Source organism: Phasianus colchicus, chromosome 30 (assembly GCF_987193195.1).
Source record: "Phasianus colchicus chromosome 30, bPhaCol1.hap1.1, whole genome shotgun sequence".
In the NCBI taxonomy this organism is placed as follows: Eukaryota; Metazoa; Chordata; class Aves; order Galliformes; family Phasianidae; genus Phasianus; species Phasianus colchicus.
Window position 1 is genome coordinate 2093871 of NC_143465.1, and position 20412 is coordinate 2114282.

Below are 20412 nucleotides of genomic sequence, written 5' to 3' on the forward strand. Positions count from 1 at the left end.
TGGCAAATGGGAATTTCCAACAGTCTTCATTGACCAGAAAAAAAAAAAAAACAACATAATATGGTGAGTTTATTTAGGTATAAGAATAAAATCAGTGTGGTTGATTGAATACAGCGAGGCTGTGGGGTCTGTGATCTTTGTGATGTGCACAAAGCTTGACACACACGGTCGTGGGCTCCCTGCTTGGAGCAGAATGGGTGACCTCCAGCCTCAGTCATTCTGGGTTTCTGTGTTCCTGCAGGGATAGAAAAAAAAAAAAAAAAAAGAACAATCACAGGTCAGAGCTATCGAGAGAGAGGAAGGAGAGAATGAGCAGATGGCAGCTTTGACCCATATATAGGGAGTGAACGGGGACGGGAGGTGAGGAGTGGTGGGAGCAGTGGGTCGGGTTTGGAGCACAGCTCCCTGTGACCCCAGTGCAGAGGAGAGAACTGCCAAAATCACACCAGTGTGAAGCAGGCTTTCAATAGGACGCAGTGGGTTTGGGGGTTCTGTGAGCAGAACACCGTTGCTCCGTGCTGGGGATTTGCATTTTCAACACCATGTTGCTTTTTTGCAGTTGGGTCCTCTTGCTTCACATGAGCTCCCTTCTCCAGCTCAGACACAGCAGCAGTGAGATCTATGCTGATGGGTCACGTTAATGCGAAACTTCCCCTGTTTGCACCTTTTCCTGGAGCGACTCCAAGGCTGATGCAAACACAAAGGGATTCATCACTCTCCAGCTGTCTGCAGACAGCAAACCAAGAGCAATGTTTGACAGTGAGGAATAATTACCTTGCCAGCTTTGCTTTATCCACATTTCAAATCCAGAAGGGAGATAAAGGAGCGGTACCCACGGCTCAGGAGGAGCACTGAGCACAGCTGGGAGCTTCTCATCCCAGGATGATACAGCACTGAAGTGCCACCTTAACCACAGCGTGGGTTACCTTACCCTCTACCTTTGGTCTTCCTTCTCCAATCCATCCCATCAGTGGATTCTTTTGCCTATAAACAGTGCGTGGATACCCAACCGAAGCCCATCCTCAAGAATCCCACCCAGCCTGAGCAATGGCATGAATCAGTGCCAACTGATTTTGCATTTCCTTTCCATCTCTTTAATTCAATTAGCTCGTATAAGAAGGGCTGCTTGACCCTGATAGGGTTAAATGAGCCTGTCTCCATGGCAACCGGCTTCCGAGGTGTGACATCTCTCTGTGTTTCCTCCAAACCCTTCTGTATTCCTCAGTTTGGTCCCTCTTTGCACATAGCTTAAGGCACAGCATAGGGATGTGACTGGGCTGTCCCACTGCTGTGGGGTGACTGCAGGCTCTGCTGCCATTACGACGTGTTTTCCTTTCAGATCATCTCTGGGCTGAGTCAGGACTTCCAGAAAGCATCACCTTTTGGTAATCTTGGCAGAAATAAACCCAAATCTCACTTACAACACTGAGCAGAAATAGTCCCGCTGTCTCCAGTCTGATTTATCTCTGGCTGCGCTCACCTTGGAGAAGAAATCCGAAGTGCTCACCCAGCCCAAACCAAGGGCAGATGCTATAAAATGCACAAATGGCACCAAGAATGATGGGCACAGTAAGTGTCCGGAGATGCTGACACGGGATGGGACAGAAGGCCTTAGACTTAATTAGAGCGTGGCTCTGCAAGAAGCCCCCTTATGCCTCCTTTGCTTTATATCCACCAGTAAATTCTTGCAAAAACAAAGATGTTGGGCGTTCTACTTCTACACTGTGAGTTTTAGGGCAAATTTTCCTTCTGGTGCCCAATCAGTCCAAATCCCAGTGGTTAAAACTTCCAAAAGTTGAGTCCGGAGCTCCTTCCCCATTTCCATTTTGTCTCTTCCAATGTGAAAAGAAATAAAAAATAAAAAGCTAAAAAACATCATAATAGAAGAAGGGTTCCAGGCATCATCTCCTCAATAGGATTCGGCATAAATATGAAAGGAGGTAATGAAAGGGAAAGGCTGGGAAGTTACTTGGTTGTGCACTCCATTTATGTACCTGGCGGAGAATATGAATGGAGGAATATTTAATATACAGCAGGCAGAGATGTACTGAGACTCAAGGATGAAGGATTTTAGGCAATTTCAGGCTCAAAATACGCTTCAAACATTTAACGAGGAGGGGAATCTATCAGGAGAACACATCCTAAAGGAAGCGATAGATTTTGCTATCTTTTTACATCTTCAAATTGCATTTGGGAACGGAGCTCGTTTAAGATTCGTCGATGCTATTTCAGACACGTGCTTTGGGATGACGTGACCTGCACCCATGGCTGCAAAGGAGATGTGGGTGCCAGGGTGAAGCACAGCAGGCTGTGTTTAAGCATCTACAAACAGTGAACGGAGTCCCTCCCTGGGGTCCCTCTCTAAAATAGCTGCTTCAGATGAGCCGTGATAAACGCCTGATTTAGGAGCGACTTGGGAAGCTCCTCTACGTCGGGATTACAGAGGCGACCCCACAACGGGGTTGAAAATTGTCTGGCTCTAAAGTGACAAATTTATGGGCAAAATGAAGTGTGCACGCCCAGCCTCAGCTCCAGCCTCGTCAGATGCACAGACATAAATATCAGAACATTTTTTTTTCCCCGGTTCGCGCTCTGTTCCCCAGCTGAGCCTATCTGTGATGAAATGTCTCAATAGGTTTAAGCAGATCTATCTTGCCTTTCCTATCACAGAGAATGCCAGGCAGCGCTGCTGAAAACCAGTGACATGAGTGTTTGATGAGCTCTGCTTTCACAACGTATTGGGGAAAAAAATGGGTAAAACGTTAGCCTCGTGTAAAAGAGACGTGCGTGTTTGGTGTCACCCTACTTGATTTGGTGCAAGTGACCTCTTTTCTACCAGCTCCCCCAAACCAGAACCTATTTCTGGGCACTGCACCCTTGCTTGCTTGAGCAATCCTGGAAAAACACTGATCCCCAGCTTATCCTCAGCAATGATTTCTCCTGGCCGTGGAACCGCCGCTACCAACTTGCCCAGCATCCTTAGAATCATTAAGGCTGGAAAAGATCATCAAGACCAACCAACAGACCATTGCCACAAAGTCTTGATGTTGGGTTGGAAAGCTCCCCAGTTAAATCCATCCCCAAATGAACCACCATGGAGAGCTCCACACCAGTGCATCCCAATGGCTGCCGCAGCGTTGCCATCTTTTGACATTTCCATTCTCTTTTCTTGTTGAAATTGCAGCCTTGCACGCTGAAATCTTTGTATGATTTGATGAATTTCTAGAAGGTGCTTCCCTGGGCACCTTCGCATGACTGCAGAATTGGGGCACCAGCAATGCTGCTCAGAGCCCAGTGAATTGTCGGGTCTCAGTGTAATTATAAGTGAGGAATTATCGGGAGATGAACGTGTTTCTACTGGTGTGTCTCAGGGATATCTCTGCTTCTGAGATCTCACGCTCCATCCCCCCTCCCCCAGCAAAAAAAAAAAAAAAAGAAGAAGAAGAAAAGCTTTGTGCCTTTTTTCCTGTGTCCCAAATCGTCCACTTCCAGCCATTGGGGGGCCTCTGTGGTGCCCATATCCTAAAACTGAAGAAGGAGAAATACTATAGGAAGGGTAAAGGACCCCCCCTTTCCTCAGCTTTCCCTGAGCAGGAAAAAGTTGGCACATGCACACAGTGCTGGGAATCTAGGGGGAGGTCTCAGAGGGAGGAGGAACACTTTGAAGTCCACCAGTTCTCATCTTACCCATGTGGGGTTTGATCCTCTGCAGACAATCTCCTCTGTTTTTCAGACAAAACACCCACAGATGCCCCTTTTCACTTGACTCGCATTGGGAGATTTTTGTTTGTTTTGTTTCGTTCTATCCCGTCCCCCCCTTTTCCCTGCTCCTTTTCAGGGCATGGATCAGCTGGGGGAAGGCTTCCCCTAATTGCACACAGCCCAGGAAGATGCCCCTGAAAATCCCCCTCTTGGTTTTCATATTGCTTATGCTCCCCCACATATTATTTCAATTATTATAAAATAGGATAATGAGAAGCCCCTGGTCACCATCTTGAAATGTTTTGCTGGTTTATTGCATCTGAGCTCTTTCTTGCATTCCTGATGGAGGCCCCATGTCTCTTCCTGTTGACCTTGTGGAGCAGCTGTGGTTTGTGTCACTGCTGCTCTGAACAAGAAGAGCAGAGATGATGGCACTGTGCTTCCCCCAAAAGCAAAACCTCATTGCACGCATCCAGGAGACCTCGTAACAATGGTGTTGCCTTTGGCTGGGTCTTACTCCTTTCGTTTGCTTATGAGGACATCAGTGTGGCAGTGACAGAGACCTCACAGCAGCAGTGATTTATCACGACGGCCTCTCTTTCTCCATCTATTTCTTGTAAGGGGAGAAATTAGACCATGAGTTTTGGCCTTTGTGTCCAGAGGGCACCGGCTGCTTTCTGGGGGAGTTATGCACAAGTCAGGAGCTGCTCTAATGTCTAAAAGACATTTCTCTCCAAGCACTGGCTTCTCTCTCAGGTTTTTTATCAGTGTGCCTATAGCCCAGACCTGCCCACACATTCAGCTTTGTCTCACCCCAGTGCATGAGGGCGTTTTCTGCTGTCTTGGAGGCAGCAAGATCCTCTCCTTGCTTTGGTGCTCCTCTTGGCAGATGGCATTCAGCACACAAATAGGAGGTGTGACCCTCCTGGCAGAGAGTACCCACTCCTATAGGTGCTCAGAGCCAAGAGGGGCTGCAGGTGGGTGCTCAAAACGAGGTCCTCTGAATACGCAAAGTGCAGTGCATCGTTAATTGTGTCCCTGCATATTGTTATTACCCCCAAAAGCTTCAACCTGAGGCTGTAATAGCTCCTAATTACGTTGAAGCTCTGCCTGATGATTGAGCCCGGCTCATCTCTGCGCAGACAACTTGCAGGTGCTGCACACACAGCTCAGGGCAATGGAGCGTGCAGCAGGAGCGGGCTGCTCTGTCACAATTGTCCATGGAAGAGACATTTCCATCTGTGCAAGCACACCCTGTGGCAGCTGAGAGAAGTGGGGAACACTGAGCCCCACTATTCAGAGTGCAGTATTTGGACCAGAGGAGCACATCTGCTCTGCTGATGGCTGCTCGCCACGTGCCCTACCAGCTGGTTAGGAATCAGTCATAGCATCACTGAGGTTGGAAGACACCATTAAGATCATCAATTCCAACCATCAACCCATCCACATTGTGAAAATAGTGATGGTCTGACCAAGCCTTTGGTCTTGGGCTCTGCACACAGGGAATGATCCAACGATTCCAGGCGTTGGGACTCAGCAGCTCACCTGTGATCTTATGGCAGGAGCACCCAGAAATGCTTCTCAAACCTCTCCCAGTCGCTGTGTGTGCCTCTGTGCCTTGTGGTTGTTTTTTTTCTTTGGAGCCAGATGCTCAAGAAGAGCCTATTTGGGTGCTGTTGTTCCAGCCCCACTTCTGGGTGTCAGCAGAACCATGGGGCTGCGTGGCCATCAGTGCCTGGTGCAGCCCAGGTTGGACTGACATTGAGCAGAGAATTGGAGGAGACATTGGAAGTGCCCCATTTCCGTGGCTGTAGGCATGGATCTGCTTTGGTGACCAGCCGTGACTCCTTGTATAGAGTCAAAGGAGAGGTGAGTTACATCGGATGCAATGCTGTTAAGAAATGCCTTCAGAATGCCTCCCCATTTCCAGCACCTGAGCTGCTTCCCTGCAATCTGCCGTGTCTGGGAGCGCCTGGGGAGAGGCAGATGTTCTGTCAGTTGATGGAACAATTCCAGGTCAAAGTCACAAGGACTTCTCACCCTGTCTCGGAGAGCCAGAAAACTGAAAGAGCTCACAATGTACTCTACCTCCATGTAATGGCAGCTGAGGAGCAGGCAGGATGCTCCCATCTCAGCCATATCAGAGCTGCATTGGAGGGATTGGGTGATCTTCCAGCACCTCCACGTGCTGAGGATGCCCAGCCTGGGTCAGGAAATGCTCCCAGCAGAACAGGCTGAGGTGCCCTTCTATGAGAAGGTGTGGGATATGTGGTGACATGCTATGGGACCACATGGAGACATGGTGTAGGATCCCATGGAGACACGGTGTGAGACCCCATGGAGACACGTTGGATCCCATGGAGACACACTAATGGAACCACTTCATTTTAACATTTGACACGACTTTTCAGACTTTTCACTGCAGTTTCCAAGAGCAACTGCAGCTATGCCCCCCTGCACCCTTTTCTTTCAGGTTTGGGGTGGTTTTTTTTTCATTTGGAGCTCATTCTTCCACTGGATGCTCCCGGAGAGAATTGTTTGATTAGCACAGCTGCCTGAGGGCTGCAGGCTTTGCTGTTTCCCCTCCATCACCGTGGGAGCAGTCGTTGTTTTCTTTTCTCTTTTCCCCCATCAGCTGCATTCCACTCAAACCAGAGGGCAGAGGCATCCAGGAGGCAGAGCTGCTCCTGGCAGCCCAGGCAGACACACAGCAGTTCTATTTGCTTCCACAAATAGTTCTGCTAATATATCAGAATTTTGCTTTTTCCCTTTCCACCTTTCTCTTTCTTTCTTCTGTTCTTTCCCCCCTCTAGGCACTGAATACAATTAATAGGGTGATGTCCGAAGTTGCTTATTCAGGAATATTTTTCTATTTCTTTTTCCTCTGCTTATATCCTTCTCCATTTCAGAGGAGCTCCAGTTGTTCAAAAATCACTGAGGTCACAATTCAGAGCTTGAAAAGCAAAATAAAAAAAAAAGGGGGGGGGGGGGGGACAAAGACTGAGTTCTCATCATTCATTCACAAAACTTCCTGACCTACAGGAGCCAAACCCTCCATCCCTGTCCCCATCCACCCTACCATGGGCAGCACATTCTGGACAGATGGAATCAGAGAACCATGGAATCAAGGAAGGGTTGGGTTGGAAGGAACCTTAAACATCACAGAATCATGGAGTCAGAGCAAGGTTGAGTTGGAAGTGACTTCAAAGATCATAGAACCATGGAATCACATCACAGCATGGTTGGGTCAAAAGGGACCCCCATTACCCCCTGCTATGGGCTGGCTGCCCCACACCAGTTCAGGCTGCCCAGGGCCCCATTCATGGCCTTGGGCACCTCCAAGGATGGAGCACCCACACTTCTCTGGGCAGCAGCCCCAGGGTCTCAGTGCTTTTGGGGAAGGAATTGCTCACATCTGACTCAAATCTCCCCTCTTTTAGTTAATACCATCCTCTCCCATCCCACGACTGTCTGTCTGTGTCCAAAGCTGCTCTCTGTTTGTTGGATGGACATCTCTTCTATGCAGCCACGGCAATTAAAATCCCCACATCCAGATCTCCAGAGCCATTCACGGAGCAGCAGCTGAGAGGCACAAGTGCGACTGCAGGATCTGGTGAGGACCCAAGAAAAGCAGAAAGACAAAGAATTTGGACCCGTCCGCTCACATGAAGTCATCTTATCTCCTGATTGCGAAGCCAGAGAGCTGGGAGAGCATCTGAATGGCTGCTGCCTCTGCCGCAGTGATAAATTAGATCACTTTGAGAGCACTTTAGAGCTGGACGGAAAATTCAGTGTCTCTCCTGCCAATTTCATCCTGTAAGTGGAATTAACGCTTGCTTTCGCTGCACTCTCCAGCCACAAACAAGTGCCCCTGTGCACCACTCTGAGGGACTCAGCTCCCAGGAGATTTGCCCATCTGAACCAGCAGAAAGTGGGGAAAAGGAAGAGACCTCACTGTGCTCGCAGCCCCGAAGGAGTTGAAGCTCCTCCTGTTGGGTCTTCCTGGATCAGATCGTTCAGAGATGGGTCTGCAGGGCAAGGCTTGAGCCAACAGTGAGGAACTGCCTTGAATGTGGTGTTTTCTATTTGGGTGAAGAGCATCTGCCTGGGGAGTTTCGGAAAGCTGTGGGGGAGATTCAGCATTGGGAGCAGTGGGAGAGAGAAAATGGAGTGTTGCCCACCACGGCAGGATCTCCATCACCAGGAAGAGAAGTCCCCGAATGAACTAGAAAACACAAGGGAAATCGCTTTAGGAAGTAACCTGACACACCAAGCCTGCTGTCTGTGCTGCCAACACATCAACGTGGGCTCCTGATGGCAGGTCAGACATCAGCTGAGCGCAGTGTTTGCAGAGGTTAATAGCATTGATGGAGTCGTGCAACACCCCTGGAGGCATTCGAGTGAGCAAAGGCTGTTGAAAATAGAGAGGGGATCTCAAGCTGTTCAGATCAAACCTTTTTTTTTCCCTCACAAAGCTGGAGTGGCCCAAGGGCAGGTGCTGGGTCTGGATGAAGAGTTGGGAGCGTGGAGCAGAGCAGAGCCTCTTTTTGGGCAGAGTTTTCCCATCCAATGCTTGGTGAAGTTTTCAGGAATAAAGAATCCTGCCTGGCCCCAGCACTGCAGGCTCAGGCACTGCTCTGTGAGCAGGATCTGGGTTACAAGGACATGGTGGCAAAGGTGCAAAGGCTCTGCTGAGAGCCACCCACGTTGAGACTGAGTGCCATTGACACGTGGGATGAGGTAGGACAGATTCTGGTGGCTCCAGCCTACTGACGTGACATGGTTTGGGGCACCCCACTGGTTTGGGGGTGACCCTGGCATCTCAAAGTCAGTGGCATTTAATCATAAAACCGTAGGATGTGCCAAGTTGGAAGGGACCCACAAGGATCATCTCCTGGGACCATTGGTTGAGACCTTCCCCAGTCACTGCAGGAACAGTCCCCCATCTCCACTGCCATGCAGCCCCCTGTGTTAACCCCCAAAACCATCCCCTACCCAACCTAAAAGCTGCTCCAGGACTTTGCTAAAACCCTCTTCCTGATTTATACACCCTACGTACGTTCATCAGCTCATTTGGCTTTGAAACATTTCTCCCATCTGAGAGCTGTGTATGAGGCACCTGCTTAACTTCAGGCAGTGTAAGAAGCACCAATCCATTTGATAATTAAATGTTTGCTGCCACCTAATTGTCCCTTATTACACGTACTCTTTGAGCCGAAAGCCTGTCTGCTGGCACTGTCCCCGGAGCACTGAGCTTCAAAGAGCTCTGGAGAAGAGTTTCTTTTCTTAAAGCACAGTATATATTTAAAATGGAGCCATCTCCAAATCTGTCAGGAAACAGATAAAGAAACGGAGAGAATAGCAGACCCAGCGGGCTAATTATAAGCAGTCAAATATAGGAAAAAGCAGATTGCAGCGAGCTGATAAAGTGACAACAGCAAGAGCAGAGGAAGAGGCAGCACTTACCTACGAGCAGAGCACTCCACTGAGCACGGGCTCAGCTCTAATCACCATTTCTGTTTGCAGATCTGAAAACCCGACCGCTTTCCGCTGGTGGAGCAGCTCAGATCTGCATCCAGAGCTCAGCTGCAGGCACCAGCACGACTTCAGCCCGAGCTGTGGCCTCACCAATGAGTTCCCAACCACCTCTCAGGCTGCTTTGCCCTGGTTTTGATAGCCGTGCTGTGGGCTGTTCTCTGTTTGGAGCACTGATCCCAGTAGGGTTGGTTCCAACCTGCCCTTTCTGCTGCTCGGATCACCCACGTGTAGAAATCCCAGCAGGATCCCAAAGGGATGAGTGAGCTCAGAGTTCGTTCTTCTCCATCCAACGTCCTGAGCAAACTATTTCATTGACACAGGATATTATCAGAGAGGGAAGCACCTCTTTCTCAGCTATAAATGCAAATGCATTCAAGGTTATTTTTTAAGCAGAGCAGCCCATGTGTGCACGCAGCTCTACTTTCAGTTGCGCCAGTTCAGGGTGGTTCTATCACACTTTTAGCTGAATTTTGCCACTGCTGTATTTTCGCCTTAGTTTTTAGCCCGTCCTGAGGAAATCAAGCTTTTGCACATAGATGGGGTGTGTGAGTGGGGGAGCTCATTGTGAGGGGCAGAAAGCTCTGGTTATGGGATGGATGGGATATCGGTGGGAATGATCCCAAGGCTCCCCAGGATGTGAGCAGCCTGCAGTCCTGGGATACAAAATCATGGGATCATTAAGGCTGGAGAAGATCCATCAAGTCCAACCATCAACCCATCCACCTATTCCCACTCATAGAGCAATTAAGATCAGAAAAGACCTCCAAGATCCCCAAGCCAACCCATCACACCCACCACGGCCACTAACCATGTCCCCAAGTGCCACATCTCCAACTTCCTTGAACACCTCCAGGAACTCCACCACCTCTCTGGGCAGCTTGTGCCAATGCCTGACCATTCTTTTGGACGTTTTCTTTCCTAATATCCAACCTGACATCCTGCTCTAGGGAACGAGATGCATCTTGAATCCAGCATCAGGGCAATGCTTGAGCAGGGCTGGCTGGTGAAGAGCCATGGCCACCTCCTGGAGGTGACTCAGCTGTGCCAGGACAGCTGTCCAGGGTGGTGTGACTCACTTCTCCTTCTTGCCAGTGGCTATAAAGGAATCACAAAGTGATGAGCTCATTGGAGACACCTACCTTGTAGGCTGCTAAATGTGGGTGGATGACTCTCACCAGTAGGCTTGGCAGCCCAGCAGAGCTCCTGCATCCCTACAGGAGCAGTGGCAAGAGGCTTCGAGGCTCTGAAATTGATCAGAATTACAGCAGGTCCCAAGGATGGACAAAAGGACGTGGTGGTATAACACATCTATATCAGAAAATTAAACATACCTGGGACCAGGCTGGGGTATGGAGGCTAAACTGCAAGTATGGAGTTCATATTTACACCATTAAATCCTCTTCAGAGTAAAATGCCCACAAGCAGAGCTTCTTGGGAACAGTCCCTCACCCATACCTGGAAATCATTCAATCAAGCTGCACTGAACAGGGGGTGGTGGGGCTGGGAAGGGGGGGAGGAAGTGCAGGTGCAAAAGATAAGATATTCATAAACTAACCTAATGCTATCAATGGTCTTCTGAAGTCAGGAGAGCTGGTGCTGGGAAGCTGGGTGCATCGTTGTGAGATTTGGGATTCCTGGGCCATGACACTGTGAGCAGAAGGGGCTGTGAAGCCAGCAATGCTCTCTAGGATTAATCTGTCCAAGGTCAGACTGTCTTACACGTAACAAGAGGTGATGTGACGGCAACACCTTCCCCCCATTGACAAACCCTGCAGCTCACATCAGCTCTCCTTGGATAAAACCAATGGAGACGTGGTTCAGCACAGTCTGCACGTCCCTCAGCCACGAGCTCTGGGGTCAGAACACGAGGATGCCCATCAGAACCATTGCTGAGCATCATCAATGTCACCAAAACAGAGCAGCGTTGTGACCCCACCGGATGCTTCACCACCAAGGCTTGGCCATGGCCAACAGTTGGGAGTGGGTGGATGCATCTCAAGGCACCAACACACAGCATCCACTACCTGAGCACCAGCTGCATGATGCCTCATAAAGGGCCATCTCCCAGCAGCATCTGATGGAAGCAGAGTGTGGCTTTGGGGTTCTGCTCCAAATTCTGTGTGTTTTTCTTGAGCAACCTGTGTCGGTTCTGGCTCCAATTCATCACAACAAAACAGCCCCAAATGGAGACCTCACGCTCCTCTTCCTATCTGCTTCCCTCTCCTGGAAAAGGAGCGTTTTGCTGCCCTCTCCTGACCATAAAACAGTCTGGAAAGGCCCTGGACTGCTTGGAAATACGCCTTCAGGTGGAGAGGGGAAAATCGTATTATTTTACCTTCACTTCAACGCATCTCTTGTAAGCATCCCCACACTGTCCGGGCTGCCATCCTCAGCCTACCTGGGATCAAACATCGCAGCTGGAACATGGAGCAGCCCCTAAAGTTGCACTAGGGAGGAAAATCCAATTTTCCTGCATCTGAGGGAAGCGTTGTGATAAAGCCGTTCCCGCGACGCCTGCCCCCGCTGTGCTCTGAGGAGGAGGATGAAGCATCGTATTGATTGGAGAAAAGGCCAGATAAAGGCTTTATCTGGGATGTCTCAGTCTGAGAAGAGAAATTGAAGCATGTTTCTGTCTGGACATCCCACTCTGGTCCTTGGGGGCTGCCTGGCTGCATCCTCCGGCAGCGCACGCCGTTATCAGCACTGCCTTGCTATCACGTTCTGTGGGTGACAATCTCTTCCAGCCGCTGCAGAACAAGAAAGAAATTGCTTATCAGCTCAGACCTGTCACATCACACCTCTGCTGTGGGGAAATTCCATTGCTTCGGTGCTTCCAAGATGGGATGCAGCCGTGCCTCATCCCGAGGATATCCAGCCCTGTGCTGAGTGCTGCTTGGCAGATGTTGGAAGATTGTTCCAAAAGGTCTTTAGGAGAAACATGCCCACGTCAGCAACAGAATGAGAAAGTGCAGGGAGAGGTGGATAAACACAGAGAAAGGATCTATTGGAAGAGCCACCCTACTTGCACCATTGGAAGAGCCCTTCCATTTCTCTCCAGCGCTGGGGATGAGCTGGGTGACATCAGGCATTAAACACAACGCCGTGCATAAAACAAGCCAGAGATTTTTACAGAGTTTTTAATAACACAATAACTTGCTTTTGCTCGTGCCCTCTCCAGAAGGGCATCGTGTGCCTCTGTCAGAAGATAAAGGCTGCTTTGCTTCCCAGGTAATTTATCCTAATAGATAATCATCTTCGCCGTAGGTTGTCTGAGCCACATTTCCAGCTCCTCTCTCTCCATCTCCCAGCCGTTGCATCCCACTATGTTTTCACATATTAGAATAAAGAGCCTCTCGGCACCTCTTATTTTCTTCCTGTTAAGGTATTTACACACTGTAATCAAAGTTACTGCACAGCCCTCAAGCTTTACCTCTCCACTTCCAGCATTTTCTCAGCCCTCCAAATCATCCCGGCTCCATCCTGCGCCTTCCCATTTTTCTGTCTCCATCAGCAAATACACACCCTGTGATTTGTGACCCACAGCTGTGACCCCCCTATGATTTGTGACCCACAGCTGTGACCCCCCAACCCACATAGCTGTGCCCTACAGCTGCCATTAGGACCTCACAGGTGGGAAACGTGGTGGAAAGGAGGGCTCCCACCCTTCAGTCCCACCACGATGTCCACCTCTATCCCAATTCTGTGTTCAGTCAGCTTTATCTTAAAGCTGATTTGCCCTTAAACCACTGCCAAGTTCAGCACTTGAGTGTTCTCCAGGCCCGAGGATGTTTCTATGGTTTAATACCATCCAACGAGCTCATCCACAGCAGATGCTGTTGAATATTAGACTCGAGAAAAGAAAATCCCTCTATTAGCCCTGGGATGCTTTACATCCCCTCCAACATAGCGCTGCTGCAGGTCTGCACCCATGGAAGATGCTGAGGCGGTGGGTGAGAAAGTTGCACCCCTCTTCCTCCAGAGTTGTTCCGACATTCAACTTCTGATATCTTTCAGCAGCACCAGAAAAGATGATTTTTCACATGTCAAGATGCCAGGAAACTCCATCACATCGCTAATGGGCCGGGATGTAGCTAGTTGGCATCTGCTATCAGGACAGAATTACATTTCATTCCAACTCCCAAATAGAAATAAATTATTGAATGCTCCTATCTATTTTACGGCGTTATTTAGACTCGTGGAAGAATTTGGGCTGGATTTTGCAGGATTGCTGATAAAACCCTGCAGAGCTGGGACCAATCTGGGTCGCCCATGGCCATTCAGCTTTCCTTATCTCCATGCAGGATGTCCCACAGCCATCAGATGTGACCCCATAGGCGCACAGCCTGAGCAATGCCCCATGGATGATGTGCCCTCCTCACCATTTCAGCATCATTTCACAGCTGAGAGTCCGGCAGCAAACAGATTTCCTTCCTCCAGATGTATATATTTTTCAGGATAATTGCCCATATATCTTCAAACCATTTATTTCCCATTCCTATCAGACCCGCTGCCGGCTTTCAGCCTTCCCTAACTTTATTACATTTTGAATTTGTTCCTCTTTTTACCCTTTATTTTGCTGCAGTGATTTACATTTCTGCTGGCTGACACTGAAGCAGAGCGGGACCTTAACCATGGAATAACGTTGCTTTTTTTTCCTTTTTCGGGCTGTGCAGAGGAACACTTAACTTAACTTTAGCACATTAATATTTTCTGCTTGCAGCAGCACAGTCAGCTTGTCTGATTTCCAGGAAAAAGGCTCAAGCTTGAAGAGACAGGATCGAACTTCTTAGCAAATGTCTGTAAATTGCCATCGCTTCATTGTGTTGCAATACTGGGAGCACTTTAGGTCAGAAAGAGATTTTTTTTTTTTTTTCCCACACAAGAAACCCTTTGGAAAATAAAGGGAAAAAAAAAAAAAAGAGAAAGAAAATAAAGAAAAAAGAAAAAGAAAAAAGAAAAAACTTGAATCTTTTCTTAGAGAGACAATGGAGGAAGAGATGCTTTCATTTAAAAACAAAATAATAATTTTTAAAAAACATTTTTTTTGTTGTCCCAGTTTTATCGCAGATCTCTGACAAATGGCTGCGTTTGTGCACAGTCCCTGATGAGATATTTTTCTTTGGCACTTTACAATCTATTCATTTTTTAGAGTTTCGAGTTGACCCGTTGGCCATCCCACACTCAATTCAGCCCCAACCGCTCCCGAGTCACCTTATACCCTACAAAAGCCCAAATCAGCCCCACGTGTGTTGGGTGTTGGCCAATGGGGACACCTCCCCGATCAACATCTGGAAGCAGGACGACCCCAAAAAGTCACAGCTGCGTTGGGAAACTCAAGTGAGGATCTCCTCTGACCCCATGGGTTGAGTGAATTCTCCATCTCCCGTTGTTGGCCATCGTTCACAAAGTGCTCAGATTCCATTTCAGATAGCTGAGTGCATCGTAAGAGGCTCTGAAGGAGGTCCTGCAGCCCCGTGCTGCTGTCAGCATTTATCCTTTTAATCCTCTCTGACCGAAGACATCTCTCTCCAGAAGATGGAAAGGTTGAAGCTGTTCTGGGATTTAAGAGGATTGTCTCAATTTCCCCTCCCATGCCTCTCCTTGTGCTTTCCCAGGGGATGCAGATGTTGGATGATGTGGGTCCCACCTGGAATCCCTGAGCAGAAAATGTCCATCAGCACCAGCAGCAGCCATGGGAGCAAGGCAAAAGCAAGGAAGCCTTCTGCAGAACATGGTGTGATTAAACATGGGTCTCGCTATGGAGATACATCCTTTGGTTTCTCTCTCTGTCCACCAAACCTGTCATATAACCTTATGTCCTCTTTTTCCTCCTGCATTTCCACCCTTCCAGTAACATCTTGTTTCCCAGGCTCATGGTTTTACTCTCCTTCGGGTACTTCTGGCATTGAAATGCCATCAACCAACTCCAAACCAATAGCTGAGCTGGAAGAGAACGTCACATTTCCCCCATGGAGATGCTGATTGAGGATTCCTGCAGGTTCAGATGTTATGGTTTTAGCTACACCTGAGCCACCACGACGACGTTTTCCTTATAAATGTATATCCTAAAAAACCCTGCCTGAGTTCCAGGTGCCACATGAAGCCCATTCTGCAGTTTGGGGCCGTGCTGTGGTCTCATTTACAGTGTCAGAGGGTGGGATTTTGGAGGTCTGGGCCCTGATAAAGCCACAAATCTGGAATTGTAGTGATGCTTTCCCTTGTTCCTTGGTTGCCTTGAGATTTAGACCACCTTTTGAGGCAGAAATAGTGAAAGTTCACATTGCATTGCAGGCTTGACCAGGGTGAAATGCACAAAAATGGGGCTTTTTGTCATTGGGCTTACACGGGAAGGCTGAAGAAAATCATCCCACAATTAATTTTCCAGGAGCTCTAGGGCAGAAAAGTGGATTTTGTTTTTTATGGATCTACCTGCAGTTATCCCCATGCCACGGTTGGACTGTTCCCATTCCTTTGTGTGCCAGTCACTTCTCTACGGATCTATTGCTTGATATCCGAAGAAACCTCCATTCTGCACAGCAGAAAATGCAAAGCAGGATGGTGGATCTGCCCCAACACGGTGCTGTCCCAATGCACTGCACCCACACACGCCGTTCCTCTGTTGCAGATCAGCTCACATTTCAGCTTGCAAAACCCAACAGCTGCTTTTCCATGGCTACAGCTTGTGCTGCAGAAGGTGCTCGTGCCCATACCTTGTGATGATGCTGAGTATTAATTGACTAATTTCTCTCTGGGTCATCAGAGAGCCTTGGTAGGGTTCATTTGTGCGAGGACAGATGTCTGCAGCAGCAGCCTGCAATCACCAGGAGCAGCTGATCCCTCTCCAAGCAGCATCTGAAATACATACATAGGATGCTCGTGTACATCAGTAGATAGGAAAGAGCAATGGGGAACAGATCAGGAACAGACATTCACGTTGCACAAACCCAGGGTGGAATTTTTCTCCTGAGATGTTATAGAAGTGCTCGGATGCTACACCTTTGGTTATTCCACCTGGCATCACCTCCTTGGAGGCCAACATGGGGCTTTAAATGCCATTATCTTCACAATCCAACCCTAAAAAAAAAGACACTGCAAAGTGTGTTGGCACCAGGACTGGGTCAAGGGCTGATGGGGTGAGTGGGAAAAGCCATGGGAGGATGGCTCTGCTCCTCTGGTGTGGGCTGTGCTCCAATTTACAAAGCACGTGGCTGACCTACATCCATTCCCCATTCACAAAGATCCCGTGGAAGATGAATCCTCTCTGGGTATGTCAATAATTGGGTTTACAAATCCTTTTCCCATCCGAAGGCAAACTTGTTTTTAAAGGGTTTTAAGCTCGTTGGTGGCAGTCCCAGTGAAATCCATGTCAAGGTCGAACTCATCAGAGACGCAAATCGTTCCCATCATTACCACACATCACCAATTGATCTCGGGGTAGAATTAATAACATCTCACTCTACTGCAAGGCTGAATGTCTCAGCCAGTCACCCTGCATTGCTGCTGAGGAGCAAAAGGCTCCTTGGTTGGGCAGCCCTCTTTGAGAGAAATTAATCCCCCTTCACCAGGTGGTTTGGATCTGAATTCCCAGTGTGTTGACTTGCACTTGGCTCTGCCTATGGAGCTGGTTTGGTGTCAGAAACCACCACTACAAGTAAATACTTGTTGTTGGAAGCACCTGGCATCCTTCCACTTCCAGCCCTGAACAGCAAATGCTCAGCAAAAATCGGGGTCCGGATAGCACAGAAATGCAAGAATCACAGCTGTGATTGCAGTGATTGATCTCATCGACCTGTTGGTCTTTCCTCTCCTCTTGCCAACTCAAAAGGATGCCCAACCGATGCCACCTGAAGTCCGTTTGCACCAGCTGGCTCTTTCTGTGCTCCCACATCATGGGAGCCCATGCACACCCTGCATCACCTTTTGGCATTCTCTACGTGATAAACCATCCTGCAGTGATGGGCTCAGTGAGGAGCCCTGGGATTTCTTTCTTCCATGGGCCACAGAACTCCAGCTCAGGCTTATTGCAGTATCTTTCACCCAAGTGTATTTGGAATCCCTAATGCTGCAAAAGTAATGGGAAAGAGAAGTATAAGCCTTGATGGAGCCCAGCACTGACATTCCTGAGGCTGATATCACCTCCGAGGCATGGAGAACATCAACCCATCCCGAGAGATACCATCAAATGCAGTGCTGTTAATGCTTTGGAAGCACTGCATGTGTTCAGAGCAGCTTTCAGGACCCCAGAGCAGGTGGTGAGCCCAGAGTTGCTCATTCTATAGATTGGTCTGAGATGGGGTTAAGTCAACATACAAAGTCAAGGAGGAGCCTATGAGCCCAGATCATCCCTGTGCTTAATTGCACAGCCCAACCACTGCTGATAACATTGCTACAACTCTGAGCTACGGCGTCCTCCTCTGCAGCCACCTGCCTCTCCTGCAATATACTGTAATTATTCAAAGTGCTCCCCAATTTGCCCCTTATTATGGGATTGATCAATCCCTCCGGTGCTGATTTGACACGCTGTGCTCAGCTCGGGCTGTTCTCACCCTCTGCTCACTGGCTTTTTGCCATTGCTGATGGAACCTGCAAAACAAGAATGAGGATTTTCATCCTGTGCCTTCCCTTGGTACGTTTTGCACCTGACTGATGCCATGCCTGGGTCTTTACTACTACAAAACACCTCCTTTAACGAGGTTACTGCTCCTCTCTGGAGCAGCACAGGATTTGTTTGGAGTTCTGCTTTTTTTCTCGCCGCTAAGAGCAAATTCCCATCAGGACACTCCATGCCCATCATTTATAATAAAGTTCTGCAGTCCCCTGCCAGGCTGCACGGCTCTGCATCACCTGCTGACAGCAGCCCTTTGCCTGGCTAAGAGATTGATTCCTCAGGAGCCAGAGCAGCAATCAACCACCGCAGGACCTGCTCCTATGGCACATGGGCAGTTTTCACTGCTTTTTGTCCCTTTGGGTTGATTTCATAGGAATTCACTGATTCTGCACTGATTTACGACATTGCAGTGGTGCCTCTGTACCAGCGTGGATTAAGCACACGGGGATTAGAGTGGAAGGGATGAGGCAGAAAGCACTATTTCTGTCAGGGTTGTGCTCAGTGATGCGTTGACAGCCCGGCATCAAGCTGTTCTACGTCTCATCTGAGGATTGTGGGCACTAGAAGAGTTAATTTATGTGGCTTATTATTTTTAATAAGGCAGGAACCTGTTGGATGCGTGCGCTCTGGGCACGGTAGAGCCTGATGTGAGCCCTCTTTCCTCCTCTTTCTCCCATTTCCCAGGGCAGGACAGGCTTTTGCCATGCAGCTCACAGATGGCACTCGGTATCTCATTCTGCCTTAGTGCTTCCCCTCACAGCTGCTCCCTCATTTCCTGAGCAAAGACCTTCTACACGGCAGCAGGACATTATTTTGTCTTAATGCCATCATTAAGGGCTTGGCAAAGGTTCTCAGTCATGCACCACCAAAGAAAAATGGGATGTTGGAGGAAGGAGGTTGGGAGCCTCGCTGGAGGATGCTCTGGTATTTCTAATGAAGGAAAGGAACCTGCTGCAGGGATTGTGAGGTTTACCCACATCCATGATGGTGGAGAAGGAGGTGCTGAACTCTGCCTTGAACAGCCTGCTTCCAGATGCAAAGCCCAACTCTGCATGCAACAGCAAACATCAAGGGTCAATAAAACCAGAATGCATCAAAATTGATGACAAAGACGCTGGGAGAGCTGCACGCATCCCACCCCAATGGACAGCTCCAACTTCTGCACAAACTCAACACCCAGCCATGAGATGCAATGAAAAACAGGAGGTTCTTGAAAATGGGACCAAACACAGCAAAATGGGGGAAGCTTGTGGTCAGCCACCAGCAGCAGTGCCAATGCTGGAGAGCCAAACCCCAGAAGATCACCTCCATCTCCCCAACAGAGGTGATAGGAAAGGCCACGTTTGTCCCCACGGCTCATGGAGAGCTCCCAGATGTGTTGTCTGTTTTTTTAATTATTTCATTTTGGAAATCATTGTCTTTAATCAAGATTGCAGCCCTCCCGCAGCTCGTGATTTCACCTCGGATGTTTGCAGATGGTTGATAGCTGTTGGCTTTCCACTCTGAGCGATAACACAGCTGGTTCATTTCATAAGGTCCATTCAAACATTGGTTTTTTTGAAGGATGGAAGAAAAGGGCCTCTAAGAAGGAAGGAAAGGAGAGCAGAAAAGGACTGGAAGAGAATTTAGATGAGGAAGAGGATGAAGAAAGGGAGAGAGGGAGATGGGTATGAGATCCAAGAAAGCCCAAGCGTGCAATGATGGCAGCAATTAGCAAAGAAGGAGCTGCAGGGCCGAATGCATTCATGACAGGCAGTCCTGGAGAAAAGGTGTAAAAACATTTGGTGCATTTGATCTCACATACTGGAGGGCATAGCAATGTCTGATCGCTTCCTCAAAAGAAATTGGGGTGGAAATATCAAAGGAAGGTGCTTGAGCCACAGGACAACGCTCACAAATGTGGGCTTCATACAAAGCAGTCAGGGCTCATTGACACTGGAAATTGAATTTACTTTCCTGGTATGATGCTGCTCCAAAGTGTCTTCTCACAGGCAGTGGGCACAGGGGACAAGGATAATGTGAAGGTAAAAGCAGACAGGTTCACAAAATGAATTATTTGATGTGGAGCCTGCAACAGCCAATGACTCAACGCAGTGGGTGGGAGGTGGGGATCCACAGCAGAGCATCCACAGCTGAGCTCATGGCTCCCAAAGAGGAACAAACCTCCTCCAAGGCAGCGTGGAGTCACTTGGGGGGGCAGATAGATCATGGAGAAGAATGCAAAGTCCCCATCTAATGCTCCAGAGGGGTTTGTCTGTTCAGTGTTGGGGCACTGAAGAGTTGCACCCATGCCCTAAGGGATGAACCACAGCGTTGCCCACATCTTGCAGGCACCCCCCAGTGCACGACTCCTGCTCTGCAGTTCTCCTGATGCCTTCCCCACTCTTTGTTTCTGTTTCTGTCTCAGCTTTCGCATGTGAATGTTTGAGCTTGTTTATCTGTTTCAGCTGAAAAAACTCCAAAAGCTCCAGCAAAATGCTAATAGGAAGCATTAGCTGCAGCTAATTGAACTGCTTCTGTGATCCTCCATAATTATCTCCTGGTACGGCACCCCGCAAACGGCT

The 20412-nt window shown here is 48.7% G+C and overlaps 1 long non-coding RNA gene across 1 annotated transcript; it reads right to left on the reverse strand.

The window, feature by feature from the left end:
* Positions 1 to 6767: 6767 nt before the first annotated feature.
* On the reverse strand, positions 6768 to 12590 carry LOC149914335 (uncharacterized). Its single transcript, XR_016460571.1, has 4 exons — positions 11021 to 12590; positions 10416 to 10483; positions 10049 to 10335; positions 6768 to 9543 (listed from the first exon to the last, which is right to left on the reverse strand). It is a non-coding gene; the product is annotated as an uncharacterized LOC149914335 (long non-coding RNA).
* Positions 12591 to 20412: the final 7822 nt, after the last annotated feature.